The sequence below is a fragment of the Pseudophryne corroboree genome, chromosome 3 (genome assembly GCF_028390025.1).
Source record: "Pseudophryne corroboree isolate aPseCor3 chromosome 3, aPseCor3.hap2, whole genome shotgun sequence".
Taxonomy (NCBI): Eukaryota; Metazoa; Chordata; class Amphibia; order Anura; family Myobatrachidae; genus Pseudophryne; species Pseudophryne corroboree.
In genome coordinates this window covers 45852237-45872784 of record NC_086446.1, presented here as the reverse complement: position 1 = coordinate 45872784, position 20548 = coordinate 45852237, and positions in this window count along the sequence as shown.

Below are 20548 nucleotides of genomic sequence, written 5' to 3'. Positions count from 1 at the left end.
CTCTGTGATGATTGGATGTTGAATCCCTGTGAGAACACACCCTGCTGAATTGGGTTCCCAGATCAGCTGAGAGTTAACTGGAGCCGATGATTAACCAGAAGAATGATTCTGTAGACAGTTAATGCAATGCACTGCTGGTTGCTGGCTGGGATCAGTAGTGCACCGGGAGTTAATGCTGTTAACTAGAATCACTTGTGTACTCCAGGCTGCTGGCTGAAACCAGTAGTTTACCAAATAATAGTACTGGTTGGGTGGAGCACAGTGAGCTGTAGGCTGCAGAAGACTGAAGACTGGAACTGCTGGGACTTGTGGTTCCACAGGTCCAATTCACTGGGGTTACTCTGAAGACAGAGGACTGAAGCCAGGAGACGCCTATTCACTGGAAGTGATGCAATGGAGAATGCAGATTCCTGACAATGTCACGGCAGTGACGTACATAAACCGACAGGGTGGAATGAAAAGCAGAGCCGCAATGTCAGAGGTGTCAAGAATTCTCCTCTGGGTGGAAAAAAACGCAGTGGCGTTGTCGGCAGTCTTCATCCCGCGAGTAGACAACTGGGAAGCAGACTTCCTCAGCAGACACGATCTGCACCCGGGTGCATGGGGCCTTCACCCGGAGGTGTTCCAGTGGTTGACATGTCGGGAAATTCCACAAATCGACATGATGACCTCTCGTCTCAACAAGTAGCTCAAGCGGTATTGCTCCAGGTCAAGAGACCCACAAGCAGCGGCGGTAGACGCTCTGAAAACTCAGTGGGTCTACCAGCTGGTGTACGCGTTTTCTCCACTTCCTCTGATCCCAAGAATTCTAAAAAGAATTTAAAAGGGAAAAGGTTCAAGCAATCCTCATTGCTCCAGACTGGCCACGAAGGGCCTGGTTTGTGGATCTTTTCGAGATGCTCCTCGAAGATCCGTGGTCTCTACCTCTTCACGAGGATCTTCTACAACAGGGCCCGTTCGTCTATCAAGACTTACCACGGCTACGTTTAACGGCATGGAAGTTGAACGTCTGATTTTAGCCAGGAGAGGGATTCTTGACAAGGTCATTCCGACTATGATCCAAGCTAGAAAGAGGGTAACGTCAAAACATTACCATTGTATCTGAAGAAAATATGTCTCTTGGTGTGAGAGCAGACAATAATCTGTGGTGAAATTTCATCTGGGACGTTTCCTGCTTTTTCTGCAGTCGGGAGTGGATGCGGGCCTACGTCTAGGCTGCATAAAAGTCCTGATTTCTTCCTTGTCTGTTTTCTTTCAGAGACAATTGGCTTCTCTCCCTGAGGCCCAGATGTTCTTGAAAGATGTTCAGCACGTCCAACCTACCTTTGTGCCTCCCACGACACCTTAGGATCTCAACTTGGTACTGCAGTTCTTCCAATCAGACTGGTTTGAACCGTTACAAGAGGTTGACGTAAAGTACCTTACGTGGAAGAATGTCACGCTGTTGGCTTTGGCTTCAGAAAGACGTGTGTCGGAACTAGGAGCGTTGTCTCACAAGAGCCCCTACCTGATTTTCCATGAGGACAGAGCTGATCTCAGGACTCGTCAGCAATTTCTTCCTAAGGTGGTGTGTGCGTTTCATATCGACCAACCTATTGTGGTTCCGGTTGTTATGGACACTTCTACTACTTCAAAGTCTTTGGCTGTTGTGAGGGCTTTGAAGGTGTATGTTAAGAGAACAGCTCGTCACAGGAAATCGGACTCATTGTTCATTCTCTATGATCCCAATAAAATTGGTATATCCTGCTTCAAAGCAGTCAATTGCACACTGGATCAGGCTCACTATCCAGCATGCTTATTCTTTGGCAGGCTTGCCGGTTCCAAAATCTGTACAGGCCCACCACTAGGTCGCTGGATTCTTCTTGGGCGGCTGCCCGGAGTGTCTGGGTTTTACAGCTCTGCCGAGCAGCTACTTGGTCAGGTTATAACACATTTGCAATGTTTTTCAAGTTCGATACTTTGGTCTCTGAGGACCTTCAGTTTGGTCGATTAGTTCAGCAGGAACCTAAGAACTCTCCCACCCGGTTTGGGAGCTTTGGTACTTCCCCATGGTACTAAATGGATTCCCAGTATCCCCTAGGATGTAAGAGAAAATAGGATTTTAATTACCTACCGGTAAATCCTTTACTCGTAGTCCGTAGGGGTTACTGGGTGCCCGCCCAGTGCTTTGTTCTTCCTGCGCTGTTACTTGGTTAAGTAATGTTTGGTTCAGCTGTTGCTGTTCCTGTTTCAAGTTTGGTTAGCATGGCTTTCCTCTTGTTTTGTGTGTGGTGGTTCGGAATCTCACCACTTTACTTATCTATCCTCTCAAAGTATGTCCGTCTCCTCGGGCACAGTTTCCTAGACTGAGTCTGGTAGGAGGGTTATAGAGGGAGGAGCCAGCGCACACTATTAAAGTGCACAAGGCTCCTAGTGGACCCATCTATACCCCATGGTACTAAATGGATTCCCATTATCCCCTACGGACTACGAGAAAAGGATTGGATTTGCCGGTAGGTAATTAAAATCCTATTTCTCTGACGTCCTAGTGGATGCTGGGAACTCCGTAAGGGCCATGGGGAATAGCGGCTCTGCAGGAGACTGGGCACAACTAAAGAAAGCTTTAGGACTACCTGGTGTGCACTGGCTCCTCCCTCTATGACCCTCCTCCAGACCTCAGTTAGAATCTTGTGCCCGGCTGAGCTGGATGCACACTAGGGGCTCTCCTGAGCTCCTAGAAAAAGAAAGTATATTTTAGGTTTTTTATTTTCAGTGAGATCTGCTGGCAACAGACTCACTGCTACAAGGGACTAAGGGGAGAAGAAGCGAACCTACCTGCTTGCAGCTAGCTTGGGCTTCTTAGGCTACTGGACACCATTAGCTCCAGAGGGATCGAACACAGGGCCCGACCTCGATCGTCCAGTCCCGGAGCCGCGCCGCCATCCCCCTTACAGAGCCAGAAGCAAGAAGACGGTCCTGGAAATCGGCGGAAGAAGACTTCGGTCTTCACCAAGGTAGCGCACAGCACTGCAGCTGTGTGCCATTGCTCCTCATGCACACCTCACACTCTGGTCACTGATGGGTGCAGGGCGCCCTGAGCAGCAATATTAAACACCTTGGCTGGCAAATCTACACAACATATAGTCATACAGGCTATATATGTGTAAAATACCCCTGCCAGAGATCCATAAAAAAGCGGGAGAAGTCAGCCGAAAAAGGGGCGGGCTATCTCCCTCAGCACACTGGCGCCATTTTTTCTTCACAGTGCAGCTGGAAGACAGCTCCCCTGGCTCTCCCCTGTAATTTTCAGGCTCAAAGGGTTAAAAAGAGAGGGGGGCACTAAATTTAGGCGCAATATTGTGTATACAAGCAGCTATTGGGAAAAATCACTCAGTTATAGTGTTAATCCCTGCATTATATAGCGCTCTGGTGTGTGCTGGCATACTCTCTCTGTCTCCCCAAAGAACTTTGTGGGGTCCTGTCCTCAGTCAGAGCATTCCCTGTGTGTGTGCGGTGTGTCGGTACGGCTGTGTCGACATGTTTGAGGAGGAAGGTTATGTGGAGGCGGAGCAGATGCCGATAAATGTGATGTCGCCCCCTGTGGGGCTGACACCAGAGTGGATGGATAGGTCGAAGGTATTAACCGACAGTGTCAACTCCTTACATAAAAGGCTGGATGACGTAACAGCTGTGGGACAACCGGCTTTTCAGCCTGCGCCTGCCCAGGCGTCTCAAAGGTCATCAGGGGCTCAAAAATGCCCGCTACCTCAGATGGCAGACACAGATGTCGACACGGAGTCTGACTCCAGTGTCGACGAGGTTGAGACATATACACAATCCACTAGGAACATCCGTAGCATGATCTCTGCAATGAAAAATGTGTTACACATTTCTGACATTAACCCAAGTATCACTAAAAAAGGGTTTTATGTTTGGGGAGAAAAAGCAGCCAGTGTTTTGTTCCCCCATCAGATGAGTGAATGAAGTGTGTGTAGAAGCGTGGGTTCCCCCGATAAAAAACTGGTAATTTCTAAAAAAATTACTGATGGCGTACCCTTTCCCGCCAGAGGATAGGTCACATGGGGAGATATCCCCTAGGGTGGATAAGGCGCTCACACGTTTTGTAAAAAAAGGGTGGCACTGCCGTCTTAGGATACGGCCACTTTGAAGGAGCCTGCCGATAAAAAGCAGGAGGTTATCCTGAAGTCTGTATTTACACACTCAGGTACTATACTGAGACCTTAAAATTGCCTCGGCATGGATAGTGCTGCTGCAGCGTGGTCTGTTACCCTGTCAGATTGTACCTCGACAGGGATACTATTTGGCTAACCATAGAGCATATTAAAGACGTCGTCTTATATATGAGGGATGCACAGGGGGATATTTGCCGGCTGGCATCCAGAATTAAGGCAATGTCCATTCTGCCAGGAGGGTATTAGGGACCCGGCAGTGGACAGGTGATGCTGATTTTAAAAGGCACATGGAGAGTCTGCCTTATAAAGGTGAGGAATTGTTCGGGGATGGTCTCTCGGACCTCGTATCCACAGGAACAGCTGGGAAGAAAAAATGTTACCTCAGTTTTCCTCAAAACCTAAGAAAGCACCGTATTATCAGGTACAGTCCTTTCGGCTTCAGAAAAGCAAGCGGGTCAAAGGCGCTTCCTTTCTGTACAGAGACAAGGGAAGAGGGAAAAAGCTGCACCAGACAGCCAGTTCCCAGGATCAAAAATCTTTCCCCGCTTCCTCTGAGTCCACCGCATGACGCTGGGGCTCTGCAGGTGGAGCCAGGTGCGGTGGGGGCGCGTCTCAGGAACTTCAGCGACCAGTGGGCTCGCTCACAGGTGGTACCCTGGGTTCTACAAGTAGTATCACAGGGATACAAGTTGGAGTTCGAGGCGACTCCCCTTCGCCGTTACCTCAAATCAGCCTTGCCTGCTGCCCTCAGAGAGAGGTAGTACTGGCGGCAAATTCACAAGCTGTACTTCCAGCAGGTGATAATCAAGGTACCCCTCCTTCAACAAGGCCGGGGTTACTATTCCACAATGTTTGTGGTACCGAAACCAGACGGTTCGGTGTTACCCATTCTAAAATTGAAATCCTTGAACACATATATACGAAGGTTCAAGTTCAAAATGGAATCGCTTAGGGTGGTTATTGCGAGCCTGGACGAAGGGGATTACATGGTATCACTGGACATCAAGGATGCTTACCTGCATGTCCCCATTTACCCTCCTCACCAGGAGTACCTCAAAATTGTGGTACAGGACTGTCATTACCAATTCCAGACGTTGTCCTTGGTCTGTCCCCGGCACCGAGGGTATTTACCAATGTAATGGCCGAAATGATGATACTCCTTCGAAAAAAGGGAGTTATAATTATCCCGTACTTGGACGATCTCCTTATAAAGGCAGGGTCCAGGGAGCAGTTGTTGGTCGGAGTAGCACTATCTTGGGAAGTGCTACAACAGCACGGCTGGATTCTGAATATTCCAAAGTCGCAGCTGGTTCCTATGACGCGTCTACTGTTCCGGGGTATGGTTCTGGACACAGAACAGAAAATAAGAATTTACTTACCGATAATTCTATTTCTCGGAGTCCGTAGTGGATGCTGGGGTTCCTGAAAGGACCATGGGGAATAGCGGCTCCGCAGGAGACAGGGCACAAAAAGTAAAGCTTTACGATCAGGTGGTGTGTACTGGCTCCTCCCCCTATGACCCTCCTCCAAGCCTCAGTTAGGTACTGTGCCCGGACGAGCGTACACAATAAGGAAGGATCTTGAATCCCAGGTAAGACTCATACCAGCCACACCAATCACACCTTATAACCTGTGATCTAAACCCAGTTAACAGTATGATAACAGCGGAGCCTCTGAAAAGATGGCTCACAACAATAATAACCCGATTTTTGTAACTATGTACAAGTAATGCAGATAATCCGCACTTGGGATGGGCGCCCAGCATCCACTACGGACTCCGAGAAATAGAATTATCGGTAAGTAAATTCTTATTTTCTCTATCGTCCTAGTGGATGCTGGGGTTCCTGAAAGGACCATGGGGATTATACCAAAGCTCCCAAACGGGCGGGAGAGTGCGGATGACTCTGCAGCACCGAATGAGAGAACTCCAGGTCCTCCTTAGCCAGGGTATCAAATTTGTAGAATTTTACAAACGTGTTCTCCCCCGACCACGTAGCCGCTCGGCAGAGTTGTAATGCCGAGACCCCTCGGGCAGCCGCCCAAGAAGAACCCACCTTCCTTGTGGAGTGGGCTTTTACCGATTTTGGCTGTGGCAGGCCTGCCACAGAATGTGCAAGCTGAATCGTACTACAAATCCAGCGAGCAATAGTCTGCTTAGACGCAGGAGCGCCCAACTTGTTGGGAGCATATAGTATAAACAGCGAGTCAGATTTCCTGACTCCAGCTGTCCTTGAAATGTATATTTTTTAAAGCTCTGACAACGTCCAACAACTTGGAGTCCTCCAAGTCGCTTGTAGCCGCAGGCACTACAATAGGTTGGTTCAGATGAAATGCTGACACCACCTTAGGGAGAAAATGCGGACGAGTCCGCAGTTCTGCCCTGTCCGAATGGAAAATCAGATATGGGCTTTTGTAAGATAAAGCTGCCAGTTCTGACACTCTCCTGGCCGAAGCCAGGGCTAGTAGCATGGTCACTTTCCATGTGAGATATTTCAAATCCACAGTTTTTAGTGGTTCAAACCAATGAGATTTGAGAAAGTCCAAAACAACATTGAGATCCCACGGTGCCACTGGAGGCACCACAGGGGGCTGTATATGCAGCACTCCCTTAACAAAAGTCTGGACTTCAGGAACTGAAGCCAATTCTTTTTGGAAGAAAATCGACAGGGCCGAAATTTGAACCTTTAATAGATCCCAATTTGAGACCCATAGACAATCCTGATTGCAGGAAATGTAGGAATCGACCCAGTTGAAATTCCTCCGTCGGAGCACTCCGATCCTCGCACCACGCAACATATTTTCGCCAACTGCGGTGATAATGTTGCGCGGTTACTTCCTTCCTTGCTTTAATCAAAGTAGGAATGACTTCTTCCGGCATGCCTTTTTCCTTTAGGATCCGGCGTTCAACCGCCATGCCGTCAAACGCAGCCGCGGTAAGTCTTGAAACAGACAGGGACCCTGCTGAAGCAAGTCCCTTCTCAGAGGTAGAGGCCACGGATCTTCCGTGATCATCTCTTGAAGTTCCGGGTACCAAGTCCTTCTTGGCCAATCCGGAACCACTAGTATCGTTCTTACGCCTCTTTGCCGTATAATTCTCAATACTTTTGGTATGAGAGGCAGAGGAGGAAACACATACACCGACTGGTACACCCAAGGCGTTACCAGCGCGTCCACAGCTATTGCCTGCGGATCTCTTGACCTGGCGCAATACCTGTCCAGTTTTTTGTTGAGGCGAGACGCCATCATGTCCACCATTGGTCTTTCCCAACGGGTTACCAGCATGTGGAAAACTTCTGGATGAAGTCCCCACTCTCCCGGGTGAAGGTCGTGTCTGCTGAGGAAGTCTGCTTCCCAGTTGTCCACTCCCGGGATGAACACTGCTGACAGTGCTATCACATGATTCTCTGCCCAGCGAAGAATCCTTGCAGCTTCTGCCATTGCACTCCTGCTTCTTGTGCCGCCCTGTCTGTTCACATGGGCGACTGCCGTGATGTTGTCCGACTGGATCAACACCGGTTTTCCTTGAAGCAGAGGTTCTGCCTGGCTTAGAGCATTGTAGATTGCTCTTAGTTCCAGAATGTTTATGTGAAGAGACGTTTCCAGGCTCGACCACACGCCCTGGAAGTTTCTTCCTTGTGTGACTGCTCCCCAGCCTCTCAGGCTGGCGTCCGTGGTCACCAGGATCCAATCCTGTATGCCGAATCTGCGGCCCTCCAATAGATGAGCACTCTGCAACCACCACAGAAGAGATACCCTTGTCCTTGGAGACAGGGTTATCCGCTGGTGCATCTGAAGATGCGACCCTGACCATTTGTCCAACAGATCCCTCTGGAAAATTCTTGCGTGGAATCTGCCGAATGGAATTGCTTCGTAAGAAGCCACCATTTTTCCCAGGACTCTTGTGCATTGATGTACAGACACCTTTCCTGGTTTTAGGAGGTTCCTGACAAGCTCGGATAACTCCTTGGCTTTTTCCTCCGGGAGAAAAACCTTTTTCTGAACCGTGTCCAGAATCATCCCTAGGAACAGCAGACGTGTTGTCGGAATTAACTGGGATTTTGGAATATTCAGAATCCACCCGTGCTGTTTTAGCACTTCTTGAGACAGTGCTAATCCCATCTCTAGCTGTTCTCTGGACCTTGCCCTTATTAGGAGATCGTCCAAGTATGGGATAATTAATACGCCTTTTCTTCGAAGAAGAATCATCATCTCGGCCATTACCTTGGTAAAGACCCGAGGTGCCGTGGACAATCCGAACGGCAGCGTCTGAAACTGATAGTGACAGTTCTGTACGACGAACCTGAGGTACCCCTGGTGTGAGGGGTAAATTGGAACGTGGAGATACGCATCCTTGATGTCCAAGGATACCATAAAGTCCCCTTCTTCCAGGTTCGCTATCACTGCTCTGAGTGACTCCATCTTGAACTTGAACTTCTTTATGTACAGGTTCAAGGATTTCAGATTTAGAATAGGTCTTACCGAGCCATCCGGCTTCGGTACCACAAATAGAGTGGAATAATACCCCTTTCCTTGTTGTAAAAGGGGTACCTTGACTATCACCTGCTGAGAGTACAGCTTGTGAATGGCTTCCAAGACCGTCACCCTGTCGGAGGGGGACGTTGGTAAAGCAGACTTCAGGAAACGGCGAGGTGGATCCGTCTCTAGTTCCAACCTGTACCCCTGAGATATTATCTGCAGGATCCAGGGATCTATCTGCGAGTGAGCCCACTGCGCGCTGAAATTCTTGAGACGACCCCCCACCGCCCCCGAGTCCGCTTGAGAAGCCCCAGCGTCATGCTGAGGCTTTTGTAGAAGCGGGGGAGGGCTTCTGTTTCTGGGAAGGAGCTGACTGTTGCTGTCTCTTCCCCCTTCCTCTGCCTCGTGGCAGATATGAATATCCCTTTGCTCTCTTGTTTTTAAAGGAACGAAAGGGCTTTGAAAAGTCGGTGTCTTTTTCTGTTGGGGAGTGACTTGAGGTAAAAAGGTGGATTTCCCGGCTGTAGCCGTGGCCACCAAATCCGATAGACCGACACCAAATAACTCCTCCCCTTTATACGGCAAAACTTCCATATGCCGTTTTGAGTCCGCATCGCCTGACCACTGTCGCGTCCATAAACTTCTTCTGGCCGAAATGGACATAGCACTTACCCGTGATGCCAGTGTGCAGATATCCCTCTGTGCATCACGCATATAAAGAAATGCATCCTTTATTTGCTCTAAAGACAGTAAAACATTGTCCCTATCCAGGGTATCAATATTTTCAATCAGGGACTCTGACCAAGCTACCCCAGCACTGCACATCCAGGCTGTCGCTATAGCTGGTCGTAGTATAACACCTGTATGTGTGTATATACTTTTTTGGATATTTTCCATCCTCCTATCTGCTGGATCTTTAAGTGCGGCCGTCTCAGGAGAGGGTAACGCCACTTGTTTTGATAAGCGTGTGAGCGCCTTGTCCACCCTAGGAGGTGTATCCCAGCGCGCCCTAACCTCTGGCGGGAAAGGGTATAAAGCCAATAACTTCTTTGAAATTAGCATTTTTTTTATCGGGGGCAACCCACGCTTCATCACACACCTCATTTAATTCATCTGATTCAGGAAAAACTATAGGTAGTTTTTTCACACCCCACATGATACCCTGTTTTGTGGTACCTGTAGTATCAGCAATATGTAACGCCTCCTTCATTGCCAAAATCATATAACGTGTGGCCCTACTGGAAAATACGGTTGATTCGTCACCGTCGCCACTGGAATCAGTGCCTGTGTCTGGGTCTGTGTCGACCGACTGAGGCAAAGGGCGTTTTACAGCCCCTGACGGTGTTTGAGGCGCCTGGGCAGGCACTAATTGATTGTCCGGCCGTCTCATGTCGTCAAACGACTGCTTTAGCGTGTTGACACTATCCCGTAATTCCATAAATAAAGGCATCCATTCTGGTGTCGACCCCCTAGGAGGTGACATCCCCATATTTGGCAATTGCTCCGCCTCCACACCAATATCGTCCTCATACATGTCGACACACACGTACCGACACACAGCAGACACACAGGGAATGCTCTTAACGAAGACAGGACCCCACTAGCCCTTTGGGGAGACAGAGGGAGAGTTTGCCAGCACACACCAAAAGCGCTATATATGACAGGGATAGCCTTATAATAAGTGCTCCCTGTATAGCTGCTTTAATAATATAGTTTTGCCACAATTTTGCCCCCCCTCTCTTGTTTTACCCTGTTTCTGTAGTGCAGTGCAGGGGAGAGCCTGGGAGCCTTCCTGACCAGCGGAGCTGTGTGAGGAAAATGGCGCTGTGTGCTGAGGAGATAGGCCCCGCCCCTTTTTCGGCGGGCTCGTCTCCCGCTCTTTAGTGGATTCTGGCAGGGGTTAAATATCTCCATATAGCCCCCGGAGGCTATATGTGAGGTATTTTTAGCCAAAAAAGGTTTTCATTTGCCTCCCAGGGCGCCCCCCTCCCAGCGCCCTGCACCCTCAGTGACTGCCGTGTGAAGTGTGCTGAGAGGAAAATGGCGCACAGCTGCAGTGCTGTGCGCTACCTTAAGAAGACTGAGGAGTCTTCTGCCGCCGATTCTGGACCTCTTCTCGTTTCAGCATCTGCAAGGGGGCCGGCGGCGAGGCTCCGGTGACCATCCAGGCTGTACCTGTGATCGTCCCTCTGGAGCTAATGTCCAGTAGCCAAGAAGCCAATCCATCCTGCACGCAGGTGAGTTCACTTCTTCTCCCCTAAGTCCCTCGTTGCAGTGATCCTGTTGCCAGCAGGACTCACTGTAAAATAAAAAACCTAAGCTAAACTTTTCTAAGCAGCTCTTTAGGAGAGCCACCTAGATTGCACCCTTCTCGGCCGGGCACAAAAATCTAACTGAGGCTTGGAGGAGGGTCATAGGGGGAGGAGCCAGTACACACCACCTGATCGTAAAGCTTTACTTTTTGTGCCCTGTCTCCTGCGGAGCCGCTATTCCCCATGGTCCTTTCAGGAACCCCAGCATCCACTAGGACGATAGAGAAAAAAGTGTTTCTCCCGGAGGAGAAGGCCAAGGAGTTGTCATCTCTAGTCAGAGACCTCCTAAAACAAATACAGGTGTCGATGCATCAATGCACGCGAGTCCTGAGAAAGATGGAAGCTTCTTACGAAGAAATTCCATTCGGCAGGTTCCATGCAAGGATCTCCCAGTGGGATCTGTTGGACAAGTGGTCCGGGTCGCATCTTCGGATGCATCGGCTGATAATCCTGTCTCCAAGGGCCAGGGTGTCGCTGTTGTGGTGGCTGCAGAGTGCTCATCTTCTAGAGGGCCGCAGATTCGGCATACAGGACGGGGTCCTGGTGACCACGGATGCCAGCCTTCGAGGCTGGGGGGCAGTCACACAGGGAAGAAACTTCCAAAGACTATGGTCGAGTCAGGAGACTTCCCTACACAGGCAAGACCCCTGCTTCAACACCAGCCGGTGCTGATCCAGTCAGACAACATCACGGCGGTCGCCCATGTAAACCAACAGGGCGGCACAAGAAGCAGGATGGCAGAAGCCACAAGGATTTTCCGATGGGCGGAAAATCATGTGTTAGCACTGTCAGCAGTGTTCATTCCCGGAGTGGACAACTGGGAAGCAGACTTTTTCAGCAGGCACGACCTCCACCCGGGAGAGTGGGGACTTCATCCAGAAGTCTTCCAAATGATTGTACACTTTTGGGAAAGGCCACAGGTGGACATGATGGCGTCCCGCCTCAACAAAAAGCTAAAATTATATTGCGCCAGGTCAAGGGACCCTCAGGCGATAGCTGTGGACGCTCTGGTAGTCGGTGTATGTGTTCCTTCCTCTGCCTCTCATACCCAAGGTACTGAGAATAATAAGAAGGAGAGGAGTAAGAACTATACTCGTGGTTCCGGATTGGCCAAGAAGAGCTTGGTACCCAGAACTTCATGATGTGATCTCAGAGGACCCATGGCCTCTGCCGCTCAGACAGGACCTGCTGCAGCAGGGGCCCTGTCTGTTCCAAGACTTGCCGCGGCTGTGTTTGACGGCATGGCGGTTGAACACCGGATCCTAAAGGGAAAAGGCATTCCGGAGGAAGTCATTCCTACGCTGATTAAGGCTAGGAAAGATGTGACCGCAAAACATTATCACCACATATGGCGAAAATATGTTGCTTGGTGTGAGGCCAGGAAGGCCCCAACAGAGGAATTTCAACTGGGTCAATTTCTGCACTTCCTACAAGCAGGAGTGACTATGGGCCTAAAATTGGTTTCCATTAAGGTCCAGTTTCGGCTCTGTACATTTTCTTCCAAAAAGAACTGGCTTCACTGCCTGATGTTCAGACTTTTGTTAAGGGAGTGCTGCATATTCAGCCCCGTTTGTGCCTCCAGTGGCACCGTGGAATATCAACGTGGTGTTGGATTCCCTGAAGTCGCATTGGTTTGAGCCACTTAATTCCGTAGAGCTAAAATACCTCACGTGGAAAGTGGTCATGCTGTTGGCCTTGGCGTCGGCCAGGCGTGTATCAGAATTGGCGGCTTTGTCATGCAAAAGCCCTTATCTGATTTTTCATATGGATAGTGCGGAATTGAGGACTCCTTCCCAATTCCTTCCTAAGGTGGTATCAGCTTTTCATGTGAACCAACCTATTGTGGTGCCTGCGGCTACTTGGGACTTGGAGGACTCCAAGTTACTGGACGTAGTCAGGGCCCTGAAAATATATGTTTCCAGGATGGCTGAAGTCCGGAAAACTGACTCGCTATTTATCCTGTATCCCCGTATTTATTGTCAAACATCTGTGTTCACTCTTTTTAAATCATAATGACAACAGAAACTACCCAAATGACCCTGATCAAAAGTTTACATATCCCAGTTCTTAATATCGTGTATTGCCCCCTTTAACATCAATGACAGCTTGAAGTCTTTTGTGGTAGTTGTGGATGAGGCTTTTTATTTTCTCAGATGGTAACACTGCCCATTCTTCTTGGCAAAAAGCCTCCAGTTCCTGAAAATACTTGAGCTGTCTTGCATGAACTGCACGTTTGAGATCTCCCCAGAGTGGCTCAATGATATTGATGTCAGGAGACTGAGATGGCCACTCCAGAACCTTCACTTTATTCTGCTGAAGCCAATGACAGGTCGACTTGGCCCTGTGTTTTGGATCATTGTCATGTTGAAACGTTCAAGTACGTCCCATGCGCAGCTTCCGGGCTGATGAGTGCAAATATTCCTCCAGTATTTTCTGATAACATGCTACATTCATCTTGCCATCAATTATGGCCAAGTTTCCAGTGCCTATGTAGCTCACACATCCCCAAAACATCAGCGATCCACCTCTGTGTTTCACAGTAGGAATGGTGTACCTTTCATCATAGGCCTTTTTGACTCCTCTCCAAATGTAACGTTTATGGTTGTGGCCAAAAAGTTCAATTTTGGTCTCATCACTCCAAATGACTTTGTTCCAGAAGTATTGAGGCTTGTCTCTGTGCTGTTTGGAGTATTGTAAGCGGGATGCTTTGTGGCATTTGTATAGTAATGGCTTTCTTCTGGCGACTCGACCATGCAGCCCATTTTTCTTCAAATGCCTCCTTATTGTGCATCTTGAAACAACCACACCACTTTTTTTCAGAGAGTCCTGTATTTCAGCTGAAGTTATTTGTGGATTTTTCTTTGCATTCCGAACAATTTTCCTGGCAAATTTTTGTTGGTCTACCTGACCGAGATTTGGTTTCCACAGAATACCTCATTTTCCACTTCTTAATTAGAGTTTGAACACTGCTGATTGGCATTCTCAATTGCTTGGATATCTGTTTATATCCCTTTCCTGTTTTATACAGTTCAATTACCTTTTTCCGCAGATACTTTGACAATTCTTTTGCTTTCCCCATGACTCAGAAGCCAGACACGTCAGTGCAGCACTGGATGAAAGATGCAAGGGTCTTTCAGGAGTCCAGAAACTCACTGACCTTTTATACACGCACACTGATTACAAGCAAACAGATCACAGGTGAGGATAGTTACCTTTAGTAGCCATTCAAACCCGTTTGTGTCAACTTGTGTGTATGTTAGCAGGCCAAAATCTCCAGGTTATGTAAACTTTTGATCAGGGTCATTTGGGTAGTTTCTGTTGTCATTATGATTTTAAAAAAAGTAAACACAGATGTTTGACAATAAATGGCTTCACCCAACCACTAACCATGAGTGAAAGAAAAGTTTGTGAGTTATCATTCATATTCTCTGTCAAATGGCCAGAAAATCACAAATTCTGCTAGGGTATGCACACTTATGAGCACAACTGTAGCTCATGCTGAACATTAGGTAGGGCTATATCTGTAACATGTGGCAAAGGTTAAGTTTCTTTTTCCATTAAAGCCACACAATCATGAGAGAAAGAAAGAAATTTTGATTATTAGAATTATTCTCTTCCTCTTCTGGACCATCCCTCTGGTCCTGCATCCATGATGATCTGTCTCTATCTTCTTCTTCTCCTGGACCACCTTCCTGGTCCTCATAATCATCATCTTGCTGATCCATCAATAGGGAAGATAATCTGTTTCTCCCTCCTTTTGAATCTTGAGATTCAACACCTTTATTTATTAAGCTTGAAAAAGGGTTGTTGGGCTGAGGGTAGTACATCTTCTGATGGTCACGTTGTTGCACTTAGCAGTGCTACTTAATACTTGGTCAGCCTTACTGCTGACAGGTGTTTGGTTCTTGCTTGTTGAAGCTTCTCTGTACCTGCATGCGGTACTTGGATGATAAGTTCATGATTCTGCACTATAGCCGTGCTCTTGTCCTCTTTTAGGGCTGCTGCTGCTGCCACTGCTCTGATGCAGGGAGGGTGTTACTTAAGTAATGTTATCAAGCTTGCTTAAGTGGTAGGCCACTGGTCTTTGCCTTAGTCCATATTTCTGAGTGAGGACTCCCATGCATGGCCTCCTTGTCACGATCCGGGTATCTTGACGCCATTACCTGTCGTTTAGGTGCCTTCTGAGACTGGCCCAGCGTTCCAAGTCCGGATCTCATCTGTGTCAACACTCTGCACATCCCTGCTGTGATTCTGAGACACTACCACAGCGGCGCCATGTTTGAATCCAACATGGCGTCTCCTGTCCTCCGCGGCCTCCGCCGCCGTTACTGTGTTTTTGCTGCAGGTTCTCAGTATAGTGTATCTTGCCTGCCGCGGCCTTTGCTGCCCTCCAAGTGTCTCAGCATATAACAGTCATCTGGCGTCTCCTGTCCTCCGCGGCCGGCGCCGCCATTATCACTATGTTTGCACATTTCATTTCAAACCAGTTTTCCCTCCAGGTTCCAGCATGGGTGCAGCCATGTTGGATTTGATCACATGCTCCAATTCCTCCAATCCACCGTTTCTGGAATCTGCATAATTGCCTAGCCAATGCCTGCATAGCAGCAGGTATAAGTATCCTGTGTCTGGGCCAGATAGATGTCAGTACTTTGAATGTCATACCTTGTTCCAGTCTCTCTCTCCTGTGGTTTGTTTCTCCAGGTTCCAGTTCCTGTCTCCAGCATCCACAAAGAGACCTGCACCTGCTTTCCATCTTGCGGTGCAGCCTGACTCTACAGTCTTCCGTGGCTGTCCAAGTTTCCAGCTATCTACAATCTGTTTCCAGCAGCCAGCTTTCAACAGATTTCAGCTTCTACTAAACACCGGTGCTGATCCAGTGGATCCTATCTTACCAGCAGTATCCACTACCACCGGTAATCATCTTTCAGCTATTCTGTTTCTACGCTCCCGAGCATCTCACATCATTCACTCTGTGTTCATCACCTGGCTGGTTCCATCCAGCATCCACTCCGTGACTTTAGTACCTGGCTGATTCCATTCAGCATCCACTCTGTGTTTCATCACCCGGCTGATTCCACTCAACATCCACTCCGTGTTTTACCACCTGGCTGGTTCCATCCAGCTGATACAGCAGCATACTCAAGTTACAGATTCACCTGTTACAACTACTGGCATGTTCCTCGGCTATCTCCACTACTACAACCAGGCCTAGTAAGGTTTTCCATCAAAGGACTTTTACATCTGTTCTATACCTACCAGTGATCTGAGATACCTCCTATGGTTATGTGATCCAGGAACTGTGTTATTTGCCACTGTCTTTGATTTACTTTGAATGCTGCTTGTCATTTCACGGAGTCTGTTAAATAAACTTTTATTTTGAATTTTAAACTGGTTGTCATGGTCACACCTTCGGGTAATCAATCTGCACTTACATGTCCAGGGGTCTGATTAAACCTCCCAGGTTTAACTTCATCTCAGCCCCTACAACTGAGGCTTCCTCCCGTCAGCATAAACCCTCAGTTGTGACACTTCTTCTATAGTCAGGTAGTCCTAGGGGTGGAGATGAGGCAACTGCTGCTTTCAATTGTTCAATTGCTTTATTCACCTGTTGCTGTGTAGGATGTGGACCCTCCCTTTCGGTGTTGTCATACAATCCATTCTCTGCAGTATCCCACAAGGCCCACCTCTCTCTTTATGATTCATCTATTATCCTACATACTTTTTCTTTCTTTACTTGCCCTACATACTTTTTCTCTAACGTCCTAGTGGATGCTGGGGACTCCGTCAGGACCATGGGGAATAGCGGGCTCCGCAGGAGACAGGGCACATCTAAAAAGCTTTTTAGGTCACATGGTGTGTACTGGCTCCTCCCCCTATGACCCTCCTCCAAGCTTCAGTTAGGTTTCTGTGCCCGTCCGAGAAGGGTGCAACCTGGATGGCTCTCTTATAGAGCTGTTTAGAAAAGTCATTTTTAGGTTTAAACTAATCAGTGATTCCTGCTGGCGACAGGATCACTGCAACGTGGGACTTAGGGGAGAGACTTGCAACTCACCTGCGTGCAGGAGGATTGAAGTCTTAGGCTACTGGACACTGAGCTCCAGAGGGAGTCGGAACACAGGTCAGCCTGGGGTTCGTCCCGGAGCCGCGCCGCCGATCCCCCTTACAGACGCTGAAGACGGCGGAGACGGAGGTCCGGTGACAGGCGGCAGAAGGCTTCACAGTCTTCATAGAGGTAGCGCACAGCACTGCAGCTGTGCGCCATTGTTGTCTCACAGGCTCACTGACACGGTCACGGAGGGTGCAGGGCGCTGCTGGGGGCGCCCTGGGCAGCAATATAAATACCTAATTTGGCAAAAGAAATACACCACATATAGCCATTAAGACTATATGTATGTATTTTAACCCAGGCCAGTATTAAAAAAACCGGGAGGAAAAGCCCGCCGAGAAAGGGGCGGAGCTTATTCTCCTCAGCACACAGCGCCATTTTCCCTCACAGAAAGGCTGAGGGGAAGGCTCCCAGGCTCTCCCCTGCACTGCACTACAGAAACAGGGTTAAAACAGAGAGGGGGGGCAATGATTTGGCGATATAAATATATATTAAATGCTATAAGGGAGGAACACTTATATAAAGGTTGTCCCTGTATAATTATAGCATTTTGGTGTGTGCTGGCAAACTCTCCCTCTGTCTCCCCAAAGGGCTAGTGGGTCCTGTCCTCTATCAGAGCATTCCCTGTGTGTGTGCTGTATGTCGGTACGTGTGTGTCGACATGTATGAGGAAAATGTTGGTGAGGAGGCGGAGCAAATTGCCTGTAATGGTGATGTCACTCTCTAGGGAGTCGACACCGGAATGGATGGCTTACTTAAGGAATTACGTGATAATGTCAACACGCTGCAAGCCGGTTGACGACATGAGACAGCCGGCGGACAAATTAGTATTGGTCCAGGCGTCTCAGACACCGTCAGGGGCTTGTAAAAACGCCCATTTACCTCAGTCGGTCGACAGACACTGACACGGACACTGACCCCAGTGTCGACGGTGAAGAAACAAACGTATTTTTCCTTTAGGGCCACAAGTTACATGTTAAGGGCAATGAAGGAGGTGTTACATATTTCTGATACCACAAGTACCACAAATAAGGGTATTTTGTAGGGTGGGAATAAACTACTTGTAGTTTTGCCTGAATCAGATAAATTAAATGAAGTGTGTGATGATACGTGGGGTTCCTCCGATAGAAAGTTATGGGCGGTATACCCTTTCCCGCCAGAAGTAAGGCGAGTTGGAAAACACACCTTAGGGTGGATAAGGCGCTCACACGCTTATAAAAACATGGCGTTACCGTCTCCAGATACGGCCGCCTCAAGGAGCCAGCTGATAGGAAGCTGAAAAATATCATAACAGTATATACACACATACTGGTGTTATACTACGACCAGCAATCGCCTCAGCCTGGATGTGCAGCGCTGAGGGGGCTTGGTCGGATTTCCTGACTGAAAATTTTGATACCCTTGACAGGGACAAGATTTTATTTACTATAGAGCATTTTAAGGATGCATTTCTATATATGCGTGATGCGCAGAGGCATATATTGCATTCTGGCATCAAGAGTAAATGTGATGTACATATCTGCCAGACGAAGACACGACAGTGGTCAGGTGAGGCAGATTACAGACGGCATATGGAAGTATTGCCGTATAAAGGGGCGGTCCATTGGACCTGGTGGCCATGGCAACAGCTGAAAAATCCACTTTTTGTTACCCCGAGTCACATATCGGCAAGAAAGGACACAGTCTTTTCAGTCTCAGTCCTTTCGTCCCCATACGGGCAGGCGGGCAAAGGCCAGTCATATCTGCCCAGGGGTAGAGGAAAGGGAAGAAGACTGCAGCAAGCAGCCCATTCCCAGGAACAGAAGCCCCTCACAGCTTCTGCCAAGTCCGCAGCATAACGCTGGGGCCGTACAAGCGGACTCAGGTGCGGTAGGGGGTCATCTCAAGAGTTTCAGCACACAGTGGGCTCACTCGCAAGGGAACTCCGGGATCCTACATGTAGTATCCCAGGTGTACATTAGAAATTCGAGACGTCTCCCCCTCACACAATTCACAGGCTGTATTCCCAGCAGGTGATAATCAAAGTACCCCTCTTACAGAAGGGGGTAGTATTCCACACTATATTGTGGTACTGAAGCCAACCGGCTCGGTGAGATCTGAAATATTTGAACACTTACATACAAGCGTTCAAATCAAGATGGAGTCACTCGGAGCAGTGATAGCGAACCAGGAAGAAGGGGACGATATGGTGTCACTGGATATCAGGGACGCTTACCTACAGGTCCAAATTTGCCCTTCTCACCAAGGGTACTTCAGGTTCCTGGTACAGAACTGTCACTATCAGTTCAGACGCTGCCGTTTGGATTGTCCACGGCGCCCCGGGTCTTTACCAAGGTAATGGCCGGAATGATGAATTTTCTTAAAAGAAACATGGACGCTTTCCTGATAAGGGCAAGGTCCAGAGAACAGTTGGAGGTCGGAGTAGCACTATCTTAAGTAGTGCTACGACAGCACGAGTGGATTCTAAATATTCCAAAATCGCAGCTTTTTCCGACGACACGTCTACTGTTCCTAGGGATGATTCTGGACACAGTCCAGAAAAACGTGTTTCTCCCAGTGGAGAAAGCCAGGGAGTTATCCGAGCTAATCGGGATCCTCCTAAAACCAGGAAAAGTGTCAGTGCATCATTGCACAAGAGTCCTGGTAAAAATGGTGGCTTATTACGAAGCAATTCCATTCGGCAGATTTCCCGCAAGAACTCTTCAATGGGATCTGCTGGACAAATGGTCCGGATCGCATCCTCAGATGCATCAGCGGATAACCCTATATCCAAGGACAAGGGTGTCTCTCCTGTGGTGATTACAGAGTGCTCATCTTCTAGAGGGCCGCAGATTCGGCATTCAGGATTGGATGCCGGTGACCACGGAGGCCAGCCTGAGAGGCTGGGGAACAGTCACACAGGAAAAAAATTTCCAGGGAAGTGTGATTAAGTCTGGAGAATTCTCTCCGCATAGATAAGCTTAGAGCAAATATATAATGCTCCAAACTTAGCAAGACCTCTGCTTCAAGGTCAGCCGGTATTGATCCAGTGGGATAACATCACGGCAGTCGCCCATGTAAACAGAAAGGGCGGCACAAGAAGCAGGAGGGCAGTGACAAAACTGCAAGGATTTTTCGCTAGGCGGAAAATCATGTGATAGCACTGTCAGCAGTGTTCTTTCCGGGAGTGGACGACTGGGAAGCAGACTTCCTCAGCAGGCATGACCTCCACCCGGGAGAGTGGAAACTTCATAGGGAAGTTTTTCAGCATGATTGTGGACCGTTGGCAAAGACCAAAGGTGGACATGATGGCGTCCCGCCCGAACAAAAAACGGGACAGGTATTCCGCCAGGTCTTGAGACCTTCAGGCGATAGCTGTGGATGTTCTGGTAACACCGTGGGTGTACTAGTCAGTGTATGTGTTCCCTCCTCTGTTTCTCATAACCAGTATTGAGAATTATAAGACATAGAGGAGTATGAACTATACTAGTGGCTCCGGATTG